The sequence below is a fragment of the Dendropsophus ebraccatus genome, chromosome 7, assembly GCF_027789765.1.
Source record: "Dendropsophus ebraccatus isolate aDenEbr1 chromosome 7, aDenEbr1.pat, whole genome shotgun sequence".
In the NCBI taxonomy this organism is placed as follows: Eukaryota; Metazoa; Chordata; class Amphibia; order Anura; family Hylidae; genus Dendropsophus; species Dendropsophus ebraccatus.
Window position 1 is genome coordinate 92642994 of NC_091460.1, and position 17300 is coordinate 92660293.

General features: G+C 45.6%; 1 protein-coding gene across 2 annotated transcripts in view; it reads right to left on the minus strand.

Annotated features, from left to right (window-relative positions):
* The window catches only part of ADGRL3 (adhesion G protein-coupled receptor L3), a 643814-nt gene that overhangs the window by 425438 nt on the left and 201076 nt on the right, over positions 1-17300 (minus strand). The window lies entirely within an intron of this gene.

The following is a 17300-nucleotide window of genomic DNA, read 5'->3' on the forward strand; positions in this document are numbered from 1 at the left end:
TGTTTCCGGGTTGTACAACTCAGTTCTCTTAAAGTGAAGACAGTTTAAAGGGGAACTCTATAGTGAAAAATTATTTTAATTAATTAAAAATACATTAAAAGTTTTTTTTTAAATATATATATATATATATATATATATATATATATATATATACACACACACAGTGGGGGGAAAAAGTATTTATTCAGTCACCAATAGTGCAAGTTCTCCCACTTAAAAACATGAGAGGCGTCTGTAATTTACATCATAGGTAGACCTCAACTATGAGAGACAAAATGAGAAAACAAATCCCGAAAATCACATTGTCTGATTTTGTAAGAATTTTTTTGCAAATTATGGTGGAAAATAAGTATTTGGTCACCTACAAACAATCAAGATTTCTGGCTCTCACAGACCTGTAACTTCTTCTTTAAGGGTCTCCTCTTTCCTCCACTCATTACCTATAGTAATGGCACCTATTTAAACTTGTTATCAGTATAAAAAGACACCTGTGCACACCCTCAAACAGTCAGACTCCAAATTCCACTATGGTGAAGACCAAAGAGCTGTCAAAGGACACCAGAAACAAAATTGTAGCCCTGCACCAGGCTGGGAAGACTGAATCTGCAATAGGCAACCAGCTTGGAGTGAAAAAATCAACTGTGGGAGCAATAATTAGAAAATGGAAGACATACAAGACCACTGATAATCTCCCTCGATCTGGGGTTCCACGCAAAATCTCACCCTGTGGGCTCAAAATGATCACAAGAACGGTGAGCAAAAATCCCAGAACCACGCGGAGGGACCTAGTAAATGAACTGCAGAGAGCTGGGACCAATGTAACAAAGCCTACCATCGGTTACACACTACGCCGCCAGAGACTCAGATCCTGCAGTGCCAGACGTGTCCGACTGCTTAAGCCAGTACATGTCCAGGCCCGTCTGAAGTTTGCTAGAGAGCATTTGGATGATCCAGAAGAGTATTGGGAGAATGTCCTATGGTCTGATGAAACCAAAGTGGAACTGTTTGGTAGAAACACAACTTGTTGTGTTTGGAGGAAAAAGAATACTTAGTTGCATCCATCAAACACCATACCTACTGTAAAGCATGGGGGTGGAAACATCATGCTTTGGGGCTGTTTCTCTGCAAAGGGGCCAGGACGACTGATCCGGGTACATGAAAGAATGAATGGGGCCATGCATTGTGAGATTTTGAGTGCAAACCTCCTTCCATCAGCAAGGGCATTGAAGATGAAACGTGGCTGGGTCTTTCAACATGACAATGATCCAAAGCACACCGCCAGGGCAACAAAGGAGTGGCTTCGTAAGAAGCATTTGAAGGTCCTGGAGTGGCCTAGCCAGTCTCCAGATCTCAACCCTATAGAAAACCTTTGGAGGGAGTTGAAAGTCCGTGTTGCCAAGCGGCAGCCCCAAAACATAACTGCTCTAGAGAAGATCTGCATGGACGAAGGGACCAACATACCAACAACAGTGTGTGCCAACCTTGTGAAAACTTCTGACCGTCTGTCATTGCCAACAAAGGATATATAACAAAGTATTGAGATTAAATTTTGTTACTGACCAAATACTTATTTTCCACCATAATTTGCAAATAAATTCTTACAAAATCAGACAATGTGATTTTCTGGATTTGCTTTTTTATTTTGTCTCCCATAGTTGAGGTCTACATATGGTGTCAATTACCGGCCTCTCTCATCTTTTTAAGTGGTGGAACTTGCACTATTGGTGACTGACTAAATACTTTTTTTCCCCACTGTGTATACACACATATATATATATATATATATATATATATATATATATATATACATACATACATATATATATAATATTACCATATCTGTGCGGTTCTGCCACACTTGGTAGTTGATTAACATCCAGGAAGTAAAGAAAACTGGCCTCTGTGCCAATCCATTTTATTTCCTGCTCCCTCTGCTCTTCCCCCTCAGAAGACAGAGATTACATGCCTCTGTCCCCCCCCCCCCACCCCCCGAGTGATTCTCCATCTCTGACCAGCCCCTCCAGCCTACACCTGAGCAGGCAAGAAGGGACAGAAACAGGTGTTGCAACTCCACTGATTGTTCAAAAGAAACTTTAACATGTTCACACAAATCAAAGTTTCATTGCAGTACTGCAGCGCCTTAACAAAAAATGATACACTACTGCAATTAAATGATGATAATAGGCACAGAGGATCAGAGCCGATACTGCCAATTCCACCTGGACAAAATACAAGGCATAAACAGTATATCCCATGTAAGGTAATATGGGTTAAAGTCCTTATTGCTGCTTGATGCTAGATCATAATATGTGTGTGGAGAAGAAAAAATAATAAAATTTAAAAAGTTCTTTACTTTATTCCAATATTGGCATTACAAACAGAATACAGTGTGCTGTGTGGTGTTACAGTTAGAGAACACAGTGTGCTGTGTGGTGTTACAGGTAGAGAATACAGCGTGCTGTGTGGTGTTACAGGTAGAGAATACAGTATGCTGTGAGGTGTTACAGATAGAGAATACAGCGTGCTGTGTGGGTTACAGTTAGAGAATACAGTGTGCTGTGTGGTGTTACAGGTAGAGAATACAGCATGCTGTGTCGTGTTACAGGTAGAGAATACAGTGTGCTGTATGGGGTTACAGGTAGAGAATACAGCGTGCTGTGTGGTGTTACAGGCAGGGCCGGACTGGGACTTAAAATCAGCCCTGGCAATCAAACCCCAGCAGCCCACATACCATATCATGGATAGCGTAATTCCCTGTAGCAAATTCTGCTTCATTTAGCCGTGTCCCCCACTACTCCCTTAAACATGTGAACCCCACCATCAGCAACTAAAAATAATGCTATCACATAATCTGCTGTGGATTTTATGCGGCATATTTATGTATATATTTAAACTGATTAAATCGCAAGCATCAAATCTGCATTGGATTAGGTATGAACGTGCCCTTAAAGGGAACCTGTGGGGTCTATACCAGGTACACAGCTGTAGATCCCAGCGTACAGATCAGGGACTGGACCTTTAGTCCATTGTAAACCTCTATAATCATTCTTTCCATTACCAGCTGAAGTGTCACAGAGGTGGAGCCACAGCAGCACCTTCTGCCCGCCCCTTCCTGCTCTGACTGATGGACGTATAGGGTGCTGCTGCTGCGGCTGCTGTTGTGAAACTTTAGTTGGTAATGAAAAAGACAATTACAAAAGTTTACACTGGACTAAAGGTCCTGTCAGTGATATCTCCCTCACACCTGTCTGCTGAGATCTACACCTAGACCTGGTACGGACCTCACAGATTCCCTGTAAAGGAGAAAAACATGGCCACCTTCTTCCAGAAACAGTGTCACACTCTTCAGTTTGTGTGAGGTATTGCAGCTCAGTTCCATTGAAGTGAATGGAGCCAAGCTGTAATACCACACACAGTCTGAGGACAGGGGTGGTGCTGTTTTTGGACAAAAGTTACTATATTTTTTAAATCCCTTTTATCCTGACTATGTCTGCACATCATATAATGGCGGTATAAACAGTAAGGTTTTAATTATTAAAATGTGTCTGCTGGTTGTGATCTCATGTGTAATCAAAGCTACATAATAAGCTGCTAGATAGATATTTCCTACTGGATATCTATCTATCTATCTATCTATCTATCTATCTATCTATCTATCTATCTCCTATCTATCTATCTATCTATCTATCTATCTATCTATCTATCTCCTATCTATCTATCTATCTATCTATCTATCTATCTATCTATCTATCTCCTATCTATCTATCTATCTATCTATCTATCTACTATCTATCACCTATCTATCTATCTATAAGCAGGAGAAAGCCGCACATCCAAAGGTGCATGAAGCGGGTGCTGCACGGAGTCAATCCCTTGGCTCGGGGATCCCCAGAAGTATGTCGAGATATTCCGCAGCACACCAGCATTCGTGAAAAAGGTGATTTATTACAAAAAATACAGGAGATGCATCGCCTGTATTTTTTGTACTTTTTGTAATAAATCACCTTTTTCACGAATGCTGGTGTGCTGCGGAATATCTCGACATCTATCTATCTATCTCCTATCTATCTATCTAGAATTTTCTGTGCATGATAATACTGTCATTGTTAATAACACCAGTAAGCAAATATTATCCCCACACTGTACACGTTACTGCCATACTGTCACTAAGCAATCCCACCAATATTTCCTATACTACCAGTATATAAGTAACAAATAATATCACCACACCATAAGCACTGCCATTACCACCACATAATGACTAATACCACTACACTGTGACTGAATACAATCCACTATATACAACACTAATATTACCAATAATACCAGAATACACAGGACGAGTAATACCATCACACCATGCCCACTACTCTCAGCATACGGTGACTGGATAATACCACTATATTGTCACCAAATAACAGCCACCATATAAAGACCAATATTCTTCCAAAGCAGTGACCATAAAACACAGGTGTCAAACACCAGCCTTCCAGCTGTTACATCACTACAAATCCCATCATGCCTGGACAGATAAACCATGATGGGAATTGTATTTTTGCAACACCTGGAGGGCCGGAGTGTGACACCCCTGATACAGAGGTAGATCCCAGCTGTATAAAGGTTCTGCAGACCTTATAAGTGATTATAGTGCAGTTACATCCTGTCACTCACAGTAGGCGTCTTCTCTGCATGACGAGACATCCACTTTTCCTTTTCTTCTCCATCTATCTCCGGCCATCATGAAGGCTTCTCTGGCCATGACTCCTCTCCACGGGATCTGTCAGACAGACATTTTAGGCTTCTTGCTCCAGCAACATCCTCATCTATACATCCCCCATACAGAATAGCCCCCCCTGCTGTACATCCCCCCATATAGAATAGCCCCCCGTGCACCCCCCATATAGAATGGCCCCCCTGCTGTGCACCCCCCCATATAGAATAGCCCCCACGTGCATCCCCCCATATAGAATAGCCTCCCTGCTGTGCATCCCCCCCATATAGAATGGCCCCCCTGCATGCCCCCCCTGCATCCCCCCCATATAGAATAGCCCCCCTTGCATCCCCCCCAATATAGAATAGCCTCCCCTGCATCCCCCAATATAGAATAGCCCCCCTGCATCCCACCATATAGAATAGCCCCCTGCTGTGCATCCCCCCAATATAGAATAGCCTCCCCTGCATCCCCCAATATAGAATAGCCACCTGCATCCCCCAATATAGAATAGCCCCCGTGCATTCCCCCCATATAGAATAGCCCCCCTGCTGTGCATCCTCCCAATATAAAATAGCCCCCCTGCATCCCTCCAATATAGAATAGCCCCCCTTGCATCCCCCCAATATAGAATAGCCCTCCTGCATCCCCCCAATATAGAATAGCCCCCCTTGCATCCCCCCAATATAGAATAGCCCCCCTTGCATCCCCCCAATATAGAATAGCCCTCCTGCATCCCCCGATATAGAATAGCCCCCTGCATCCCCCTAATATAGAATAGACCCCCCATGCATCCCCCTAATATAGAATAGCTCCCCTGCATCCCCCAATATAGAATAGCCCCCCCTGCATCCCCCCAATATAGAATACCCCCCCCTGCATCCCCCAATATAGAATAGCTCCCCTGCATCCCCCAATATAGAATAGCCCCCTGCTGTGCATCCCCCCAATATAGAATAGCCTCCCCCTGCATCCCCCAATGTAGAATAGCCCCACTGCATCCCCCAATGTAGAATAGCCCCCCCCTGCATCCCCCCCAATGTAGAATAGCCCCCCTGCATCCCCCCAATATAGAATAGCCCCCCTGCATCCCCCCAATATAGAATAGCCCCCCTGCTTTACCCCAATATAGAATAGCCTCCCCCTGCATCCCCCAATGTAAAATAGCCCCCCCTGCATCCCCCCAATGTAGAATAGCCCCCCTGCTTTACCCCAATATAGAATAGCATCCCCCTGCATCCCCCAAATATAGAATAGCCCCCCCGTGCACCCCCCTAATATAGAATAGCCCCCCCTGCATCCCCCAATATAGAATAGCCCCCCCGTGCATCCCCCTAATATAGAATAGCCCCCCCTGCATCCCCCAAAATAGAATAGCCCCCCCTGCATCCCCCCAATATAGAATACCCCCCCTGCATCCCCCAATATAGAATAGCTCCCCTGCATCCCCCAATATAGAATAGCCCCCTGCTGTGCATCCCCCCAATATAGAATAGCCTCCCCCTGCATCCCCCAATGTAGAATAGCCCCACTGCATCCCCCAATGTAGAATAGCCCCCCCCCCTGCATCCCCCCCAATGTAGAATAGCCCCCCTGCATCCCCCCAATATAGAATAGCCCCCCTGGATCCCTCAATATAGAATAGCCCCCCTGCTTTACCCCAATATAGAATAGCCTCCCCCTGCATCCCCCAATGTAGAATAGCCCCCCCTGCATCCCCCCAATGTAGAATAGCCCCCCTGCATCCCCCCAATATAGAATAGCCCCCCTGCTTTACCCCAATATAGAATAGCATCCCCCTGCATCCCCCCAATATAGAATAGCCCCCCTGCATCCCCCCAATGTAGAATAGCCCCCCTGCATCCCCCCAATGTAGAATAGCATCCCCCTGCATCCCCCCAATATAGAATAGCCCCCCTGCATCCCCCCAATATAGAATAGCCTCCCCCTGCATCCCCCTGCATCCCCCCAATGTAGAATAGCCTCCTGCTGTGCATCCACATAAATCCCCCCCCCCCCATGGCCACATGTGAAGGGGTAAAAAAAAAAACACACATTCTCACCTGTCAACTCGCTCCTGGCAGCTTCTTCCTCCCGGATCTTCGGTCACTGCACCTGCCTCCTGCTGCAGCGTCTCTCTTCTCTCTCCTGCCAGGTCCTCAGCGGCGCGTCACGGAAGTGATGTCAGCCGCTGGGGGCCTGGCAGAGGTTCCTGCAGACGTGCCTGCAGACGTGCCTGCGCACGGCACGTCTGCGACCCCGGGCCGGCCCTGACACCTTCCGGCTACGAAGACCGGCCGGCCACAGGAGTGACTGGCAGGGCCGGGGGCCAATGGCTCCCTGGCTCTGTCAGTCAGAGCGCGGCCGCTGCAGACTGTGAGCGTTCATCTTGAACGCTCACAGTTAAAGGGCCAGGTCACCGGCCCTCTGCAGAGGCTGAATGAATAGCGCAACGGCCGGCTGCGCTATTCTTGCAGCCACTGCTGAGGGCCGGTGCACATGGGGGCCAGGACCGGCGGCCCCCGGACTGGTAATCCTGGCAGCCCAGCGGGCATTTGCCCGCTTTGCCAGATTACCAATCCGGGCCTGGTTACAGGTAGAGAATACAGTGTGCTGTGAGGTGTTACAGATAGAGAATACAGCGTGCTGTGTGGGTTACAGGTATAGAATACAACATGCTGTGAGATGTTACAGATAGAGAATACAGTGTGCTGTGTCGTGTTACAGGTAGAGAATACAGTGTGCTGTGTAGTGTTACAGATATAGAATACAGTGCGTTGTGAAGTGTTACAGGCAGAGAATACAGCGTGCTGTGTAGTGTTACAGATATAGAATACAGTCTGTTGTGAAGTGTTACAGGCAGAGAATACAGCATGATGTGTGGTGTTACAGGCAGAGAATACAGTGTGCTGTGTGGTGTTACAGGTAGAGAATACAGCATGCTGTGTGGTGTTACAGGTAGAGAATACAGAGTGCTGTGTGGTGTTACAGGTAGAGAATACAGTGTGCTGTGTGGTGTTACAGGTAGAGAACACAGGGGGTTGTGTGGTGTTACAGGTAGAGAATACAGTGTGCTGTGTGGTGTTACTGGTAGAGAATACAGTGTGCTGTGTGGTGTTACATGTAGAGAATACAGTGTGCTGTGTGGTATTACAGGTAGAGAATACAGCATGCTGTGTTGTGTTACAGGTAGAGAATACAGTGTGCTGTGTGGTGTTACAGGTAGAGAATACAGTGTGCTGTGTGGTGTTACAGGTAGAGAATACAGCGTGCTGTGTGATGTGACAGGTAGAGAATACAGTGTGGTGTTACGGGTAGAGAATACAGTGTGCTGTGTGGTGTTACAGGTAGAGAATACAGCACTGAATGGTGTTACAGGTAGAGAACACAGTGCGCTGTGTGGTGTTACAGGAAGAAAATACAGCATGCTGTGTGGTGTTACAGGTAGAGAATACAGCGTGCTGTGTGCTGTTACAGGTAGAGAATACAGCGTGCTGTGTGGTGTTACAGGTAGAGAATACAGTGCTGTGTGGTGTTACAGGTAGAGAATACAGTGTGCTGTGTGGTGTTACAGGTAGAGAATACAGTGTGCTGTGTGGTGTTACAGGTAGAGAATACAGTGTGCTGTGTGGTGTTACAGGTAGAGAATACAGCGTGCTGTGTGATGTGACAGGTAGAGAATACAGTGTGGTGTTACGGGTAGAGAATACAGTGTGCTGTGTGGTGTGACAGGTAGAGAATACAGCACTGAATGGTGTTACAGGTAGGGAACACAGTGCGCTGTGTGGTGTTACAGGAAGAAAATACAGCATGCTGTGTGGTGTTACAAGTAGAGAATACAGCGTGCTGTGTGCTGTTACAGGTAGAGAATACAGTGTGCTGTGTGGTGTTACAGGTAGAGAATACAGTGTGCTATGGGGTGTTACAGGAAGAAAATACAGCATGCTGTGTGGTGTTACAGGTAGAGAATACAGTGTGCTGTGTGGTATTACAGGTAGAGAATACAGCATGCTGTGTGGTGTTACAGGTAGAGAATACAGCATGATGTGTGGTGTTACAGGTAGAGAACACAGGGTGCTGTGTGGTGTTACAGGTAGAGAATACAGTGAGCGTTGTGGTGTTACAAGTAGAGAATACAGCGTGCTGTATGATGTTACAGGCAGAGAATACAGCATGCTGTGTGGGTGGGACCACAAGGAAATTTATTAAGTTTTTAACACACACCAAATTTAAAAAAACAAAAACAGTAAAAGGACAAGGGACAGAGACACTAATGAGACTGGACAAAAGCAACAGTGGATAAATACAAAATCCTGTACCCGTACAAGTCAAAGCATATACAATCTAATTACATCTTATTGTATGCCGACATCATCTGGTGTCTCCCAAAAAGCCCCCATAGAGATAAGAAAGAGAAAAAAAAGGGGGGGGGGGGGGGGGGAAAAGGTACGCAAAGAAACAAAAAGAAAAAGAAAAAAAAACTCTGAATATATAGTAACAAGCGTAACATAGCCATGTAGATAGGTAAAGTAATACTCTGCAATCGGTTAAGGGGCCAGGAGAAAGACCCTGTGGATACGGACATAACTAGAAGGGTACACAGGTTTTCTCATGAATGCCAAGGTTCAACTAGTGTCTATTTAGTACCTGATTCAACATGTTTTGAACCGGATTCCTACAGCACTCCCACAGAATTCTCGTTGGTAGACCTGGAATATCTATCCATCGTCCCCAAATTTTTTCAAACTTGTTTGGACATTTGCGTTTAATGTACACTCCCCTTTCTAATCTGATCAGGGCATTTACTTTAGCAATAAATTCTGGTACAGTGGGTGGGTCAGCCTGAATCCACCTGGAGGCAATAGTTTTGCGGGTTTGGTAGAGCAATCTCTGAATGGCAGTGGCATCACAGTCTTCCAGATCCGAAAGCGCCAGAACCCCCAACAAACAGACTTTAGGGTCTATTGGCAGGCCAAAGCCATATATTTTAGTAACTATGTCTAGTACTCCTTTCCAGAAACTTTCCAGCTCTCGACAGCCCCACATCATATGTAGCAAGGAGGCGTTGTCTGAGCTGCATCGTGGGCATTCGGCCGAAGGCCATGCTCCAACTTTATGTAGGAAAACGGGTGTTTTATACACTCTGTGTATGAAAAACAGCTGTGATAACTGTTGAGATTCGCTTAATGAAACTATAGTAGTTAATTCTAGGATATCATTCCAGGTGTCATCAGTCAGACCTCCCACATCCGCCTCCCATTTATCTCTGATGGATAACGGGAAACCAGCCAGATATTCATGTAAGAGTTGGGTGTATAACATGGAAATAAGCCCTCTAGTAGAGTCCCCTTTGGTAATATAACTGAGTGCCACATGTGAGTTTGTAGTTAGTAGATCCTGTCTGGTCTGAGCCTGAAAAGCATGGCGCAGTTGTAGGTACTGGTAGAATCGGGAATGTGGTAGATCAAAGGAAGTGCGTAAACAGTCGAACGTTGCGATGGTCCCATCCTGCAAGATCTGTAGCAGGAATAGCACGCCCCTGGACTCCCACGGAGAGAACCACTCAAGTCTAAAAAATTCTGGTAAGAGCGGGTTGTGCCACAACGGTGTGAAATTGGTGAAACCAGTGAGGCCCAGTAAGGACTTTGACTTAGCCCACACTTTAACCATCAGGGATAGCGTTGGGATCGTTCTACCTTTCCACTTAGTTTCCCCCGTTTCCAAGAGCATTATCGGCAATCTATGCCCACTGAGCATTTTTATGTCTTTGAAGAGTTTCTAGCTTGATGCGTGGGTTGCCTTTAAGCCAGACCAGGTCACGAAATATACCCTGTATCTTATTAAAAAGGCGCAAAGGCAACCATACCGGTGTATTGTGTATAATATAGAGTAGCTGGGGCATTAGAATAATTTTTAATAGATTGCTGCGCCCTATGGCTGGGTTCACACTACGTATATTTCAGTCAGTATTGTGGTCCTCATATTGCAACCAAAACCAGGAGTGGATTAAAAACACAGAAAGGCTCTGTTCACACAATGGTGAAATTGAGTGGATGGCCGCCATGTAACAGTAAATAACGGCCATTATTTCAATACAACAGCCGTTGTTTTAAAATAACAGCAAATATTTGCCATTAAATGGCGGCCATCCACTCAATTTCAACATTGTGTGAACAGATCCTTTCTGTGTTTTTAATCCACTCCTGGTTTTGGTTGCAATATGAGGACCACAATACTGACTGAAATATGCGTAGTGTGAACCCAGCTTATAACTGACAGCAGCAATCTACACCAGGAGTCTACCTTTGTTATGAATTTGGCTAATAGGGGGAGGAGATTTTTGGTTACAAAATCCTCAACTCGCAGGGTAATTATGATTCCCAGGTATTTGAATTCACTGACTATTTGCAAATTGGTAGATGATACAGACGTGTTTTCTGGGAGGGATGTGAGAGGCATGACAACCGACTTTGCCCAATTAATGGACAGCCCTGAGCGCTTTCCAAAGTCCTCTATTAGAGTCATGATGCTAGGTAAAGAGGCAACTACATTTCCCACATACAGAAGCATGTCGTCTGCGTATAGCGAGACGCGTTCCTCCATATTTCCCCTAGGGAAACCATGGAAGGCTGTCGAGGAGCGTAGCAGACATGCCAACGGTTCAATGGTGATCGCCTAAAGGAGGGGCGACAGGGGACAACCCTGCCTAGTGCCCCTTCCCAATGCGAACCCCCCAGACAGTCCACCATTGGCCCGGACCCTTGCCTGTGGCTGCGTATATAACAACTGTACCCACTTAAAGTGTCACTGTCGTGAATTTTTTTTTTGCAGAAATCAATAGTCCAGGCGATTTTAAGAAACTTTGTAATTGGGTTTATTTTCCGAAAAATGCATTTTTATCATGAAAAAGCAGTTTGAAGCTCTCCCCCCTGTCTTCATTGTTCTCCTATGGAGAGAGCTAAAGAAAAGACCAAAACAGGACAACAAAGTTAATCTACAAATCCCTCACGGGATATCTCCTGTGACAGTCACCAGTGACCTGTCTGAGCTCGGATTACAGCTGTCACCCAGCTCCATGCCTGTAATCCTCTGTTATCTGCTTTCTGCTGCCAGCAGACAGGGTACGACTCCTGCAACAAGTCACAATTTTCAGATTTTTCAGAGTGGATGAAAAAGAGGAAGGAGGGGGGGACCTGGGAAAAGGCTTTTTACATGCAGATAATGGCAGTTTTGGCTAATAAACCCAATTACAAAGTTTCTTAAAATCGCCTGGACTATTGATTTCTGCAAAAAAAAAAAAATATGACAGTGACTCTTTAAGGAATTTGGGCCCAATTCCCATTTTTTCTTATGACGGCAAATAGGAAGGCCCACTCGACGCTATCGAAAGCCTTTGCATCGTTGAGTGAGACTACTCACTTGTGATAATCTGTTCACCAGGGCCCGAGCCAAGAGCTTGACGTCATTTGTCAACAAAGAAATCGGCCTGTAAGAGCCCGGTTCTGTGGGATCCTTGCCAGGTTTATGTATGACAATGGTTGCTTCCCTCATAGAAGGAGTGACCCCTCCCGCAAGGATTCTTGATAGACCTTCAACAGTCGAGGAAGGTGAACAGACTGATGTTTTTTGTAAAATTCAGCTGGTAGGCCATCACAGCCAGGAGCCTTCTTATTAGAGAAGGACTGGAGGGCATATTCCAGTTCCTCGACCGTGAGGGGCTCATCCAATAGTTCCCTTTGTGCGGGTGTCATTTGTGGTAGTATTACAGAATTTAGATAGTGCTCAATCTCAGTGTCTGATGCAGTCAAGGTCGAGGCGTAAATGGTAGCGTAATAAGAAAAGAGAACATCTAAAATGTTGTTATCTGTCGTCACCAGTCTACCCCCTTTATCCTTTAACTCTACTATGTGGTTGGGACCCTCCTGTGATTTAACAATGGTGGCCAATAGATGCCCCGCACTCTCTCTCTCCTGGAAGAACCGCTGCTTTTGAAAAAAACGCTTATCTTCCGCCACCTTCAACAGGTGGTCACTATACAATTTTTGAGCCTCCTCCCACCTTGTCCTGTTTAGGGCTGTCGGGTCTGTCACTATAGCGGTTTCTGTGCGTTGCACCTGGTCCCTAAGAGCTTCAGTGAGTCGTCTGTTCTTAGTCTTATGGGCGCTAATTTTTTGGATATAGACCCCCCTGATAAAAGCCTTCATAGCCCCCCAAACACAGAGAACTGAGGCGGATCCATCGTTTGCTCTGAAAAATTCTGTAATGGCTATATCAATAGAGGGATCTACATCCACCAACTGCATCCAAAACGGATGAAGTCTCCAGGGCATAGGGAGTCCACATTTCCCAGAGCTCAGGGACAGATTAACCTGTATTGGGGAATGGTCAGAGATACTTCTGGGTAGGTATTGAATGTCCACGATGTAGGACAGCAGGGAGGGGGTACCGACCGCCATGTCGATCCGGGAGAGGGTGCGGTGCGAGCCGGAGTAACAGGAATATTGTTGTCTAGTAGGATGGCGGAGTCTCCATAAATCGCTCAGGCCGCATTCCTCCAGCAGACACGACAGGGCCGTCGACCGCCCACCCGGCTGTGTGTCCCCCTGAGGGAATCGATCTATCTGTGGTGAGAGAACATTGTTATAATCCCCAATAATGAGTACAGGTAAATCAGGCAGTGTCGTAATATAGGCTACGACCTTCTTTAGGACTTCAGCACTATATGGGGGTGGTATATAGAGTGCCACTAGGATCATGGAAACCCCATACATGTCACAATTTAGACAGACAAAGTGACCCCCACTGTCAATGGTAGAGGCATGACAGACAAATGGAATGCGTCTATGTACAAGGATGCTCACTCCCCTAGTGTGGGTGGAATATGTAGAGTGAAATGCATTTTGGACCCATGATTTCTGTAGTAACTGAGTATCATCTCTGGTCAAGTGGGTTTCCGAGAGACAGACAACAGCCAGTTGAAACTGTTGAAGGTATGAGAAGACAGCGCATCTTTTAGTTGCATCTCTCGCCCCTCTAATATTCCAGGCCACTATATTCACTGCCCCCTTAGCCACAGCCATTTGTTATATGTAATAAATAGATACAAAATAACAGAGTACCATTCCCTCATAATGTTGCAGAGTGCCCCTCCCACATGGCATAAGGAGTTAGCAGAAGCACAAAAGAAAAAACATAGTAACGAAAACCAAACTGATAAACAAGAATAAACAATATAGACATGATTCCCATCATAGGGAAACCAGTGAGGCATTAGAAAAACTCTGAGCCCGCTGCAGCGCAGACAGATGAAAGATGTATATAACATTCTATTCCCGCCTCCCGCACCACTAGCTATAGATCTTAAGCAGGCTGAATGTGTCCCCGTGGCAAGGTCTCATGACCACTTAGTCAGGCAAACATCTTAAACTTTGGTATAAAGGTGTCTCAACAGGAGACAACAATATCTAGCTTTCAAGGAGGATACAAGAATTCCAGAAAGCCTGAGGTTCCGCTCATTGTTATCCAGCCACTGCAAGGCTGCCTTGGGTGTTTCAAAAATGTGGGTAGTGCCCAGCGCAACCCCTCTGAGCTTCGCAGGATAGATGGTAGAGTAAGGCACCTGTAGGACTCTCAGGCGTCGTTGAATATCAATAAATTGCGCCCTGCATTTCTGGACCTCCGCTGAAAAGTCCAGATAGATAGAAATTTTTGCTCCATCAATGCTGAGATCAGCATGGTCTCTGGCTAACCGCAATATGGTATCCCTGTCTCGGAAATGAAGTATGCGTATCAGCTTAGGACGTGGAGGGCTCCCTGGTGGGGGAGGCCGGGATGGGACTCTGTGTGCCCTTTCTATAGCAAAGACATGGGAGAGGTTATCAGCCCCAATCTTTTCCTTTATCCAGGTTTCAAAATAGGTAACAGCATCCCTTTCCTCTGCCTTTTCAGGGACACCTATCAGGCGTAAGTTATTGCGTCTCAGTCTGTTTTCCAAGTTGTCAGACTTATTGATGAGCAAGGTCACATTATGCACCACTCTTTTGAGGTCACGTTTTACCGGCTGAGATTGATCCTTGTGTCTCTGCAGGAGTTACAGTCGCTATTGGGATTACTTGTCTTTGCTACCCAGGTCATTCCAAAGGGGAGAGTGTTTGTTCTTAGACTTTATTTGGCTACTAAAGGTTTAAAGCAACTCTGTACCCACAATCTGCCCCCCCCCCCAACCACTTGTACCTTTGGATAGCTGCTTTTAATCCAAGATCTGTCCTGGGGTCCATTCGGCAGGTGATGCAGTTATTGTACTAAAAAACAACTTTTAAACTTGCAGCCCCGTGCCAAACAGGAGTATCTTTGCCCTAACTTTGCACCACCCCTCCATCCCTCCTCCCCACCCTCTTCATCATTAGGAATTCTCCAGGCAGATTGCCTCTTATTTCCCACCTGTGTCAGCCCGGCACATGGGCTGGATAGTTAAGCACCTGTGCAGTGTCCAGCATGGAGAAAATGTTCCAGTGGCATTCCTAATGATGAAGAGGGTGGGGAGGAGGGACGGAGGGGTGGTGCAAAGTTAGGGCACAGATACTCCCGTTTGGCACGGGCTGCAAGTTTAAAAGTTATTTTTTAGGACAATAACTGCATCACCTGCCGAATGGACCCCAGGACAGATCTTGGATTAAAAGCAGCTATCCGAAGGTACAAGTGTTTTGGGTGGGTCAGATTGTGAGTACAGAGTCGCTTTAAAGTCCCCTTCCTCACATGTCTGTCTGACCGCTTTGCTTAAAGATAATCTCAGGCTGTGGTTAGAGTTTTTAAGGGATTTTAATGGCCACTCTGTGTGGCAGGAAGCATTTGTAGATTTCGAATTAATGGGACTTTATACAGATACAGCCGGTTCCCTGTGATTTGGGGCATTTTTCAATAATCAATGGTGCACTCATCCTTGGGTAGTAGGGGGTTTGGTAAAAAACACTGTTCTTCTTGAATTATTTCCTGTTGTAGTATCATTGGTTATTTGGGGTTCATGTTTCATAAATAGAAGGATTGTCATCCATACTGACAATAGGGTTGTTTTTTTCACAGTTAATTGTTAGTCTTCATGTTCCGATCCAGTTGTTAAGTTACTTAGGCACTCTTTTGTTTTTCCGTTTTAATATTTGGTTGAAAGCAAAATTTGTTCCTCGTGTATACAATAACATTGTTGAAACTTTGTCTCGTGGTCAGTTTTCCAGGTTTCGAGAGCTGGTACCCGAGGCAGAAGCAGACGGCTTGAAATGTCTCCCGCACCTTTGGGACCTGATCTGGGAGTGATCGGCAGTTATGTTGTCAACTCTGTGGCCCCAGGAACATGGTCAGGTTATGTATCCGCCTGGAATCAATAGTTATCTTTCTGTAATTCTAGTGGTGTTGATGTGTTAGCTGGGGATATGCAGTCTGCTTTAGATTTTGTATCCATGTTACTGGAGCAAGGTTTCTCGGCCAGTCATGTGTCCAGACTGGTTTAGGGCATTTCTTTTTTCCAAAGATGGCATAATGTTAAACCTTTGTCTTCTTGGTTCCAGGTGAAACAGGTCTTAAAAGGGTATCGGAAGAAGGTCGGCCTACCTGATAGCAGATGTCCCATTACTTATGAGCTCCTGAAACAGCTTTTAATTGGTTGCTCTCACGTTTGTGTGTCTGCTTATGAAACTTTATTGTTTCAGGTTGCATTTTCTGCTGCCGTCTTTGGTGCCTTCCGTCTATCTGAGTTGGCCGCTGTCAACAGGTCAGCTTCTCCTGCTTTGCTGTTGTCTGATTTGTGTCTGAATGATACTGCTCTTTAACTTTCCATTCGCAGATCAGTCGAGCAGGGAGGCAATGGTAAGACTCAATGCATTTTCTGGCTCTCAGCACTGCCCGGTTATTAGAGAATATCTACATGCTAGGTCACAAACCCTTATTTATGCACCAGGACAGCTCTCCATTAATTAAATTCCAATTTGGATCCATCTTGTGCAAGGTGTTACAACTTTTGGGCTTGGAGGGTGATGGGTATACACCACACTCCGTATAGGCGCCGCCACTGAGGCCTCTATGTTAGGCCTATCGGTGGAGAACATTAAATCATTGGGAGGTGGTCTTCTGATAGGTATCGTCTGGATGTCAGGCCAAATTTATGCTTATAACTTGTTTTGCAGGTCCACAGAAAAAAATTATCTGGGTGTTGGGTCACTCATTCGTTAAGTGGGTTCACAGGAGGGCACAGGCACGTAGCTATTCATCTAACAATAGTTTGGACCTGGACTTATTTTAAGTGTTGTTGAAGGGGGTTGGTGGGCTTCGGTTGGAGCAGGTGTTAGACACCATTGCTAGAATTGATTCAGGTTTATTTCCTCCTGACATTATTGTCCTCCAAGTAGGGGGCAATGATGTAGGGAGAATTGGTACTGTATTTATTGCCTGATTTCAAACATTTTTTCCTTTCATTACATTCCACCTTTCCCAAGGCTGTTTTATGCTTTTCTGAGATGCTTTTCTGAAGTCCCTTATTGAAAAGGCTGCGGCTTTTGAGTAGGGGCCAGGGCTGCCTTAGGCTGCCCTGCCTGATAGGTCA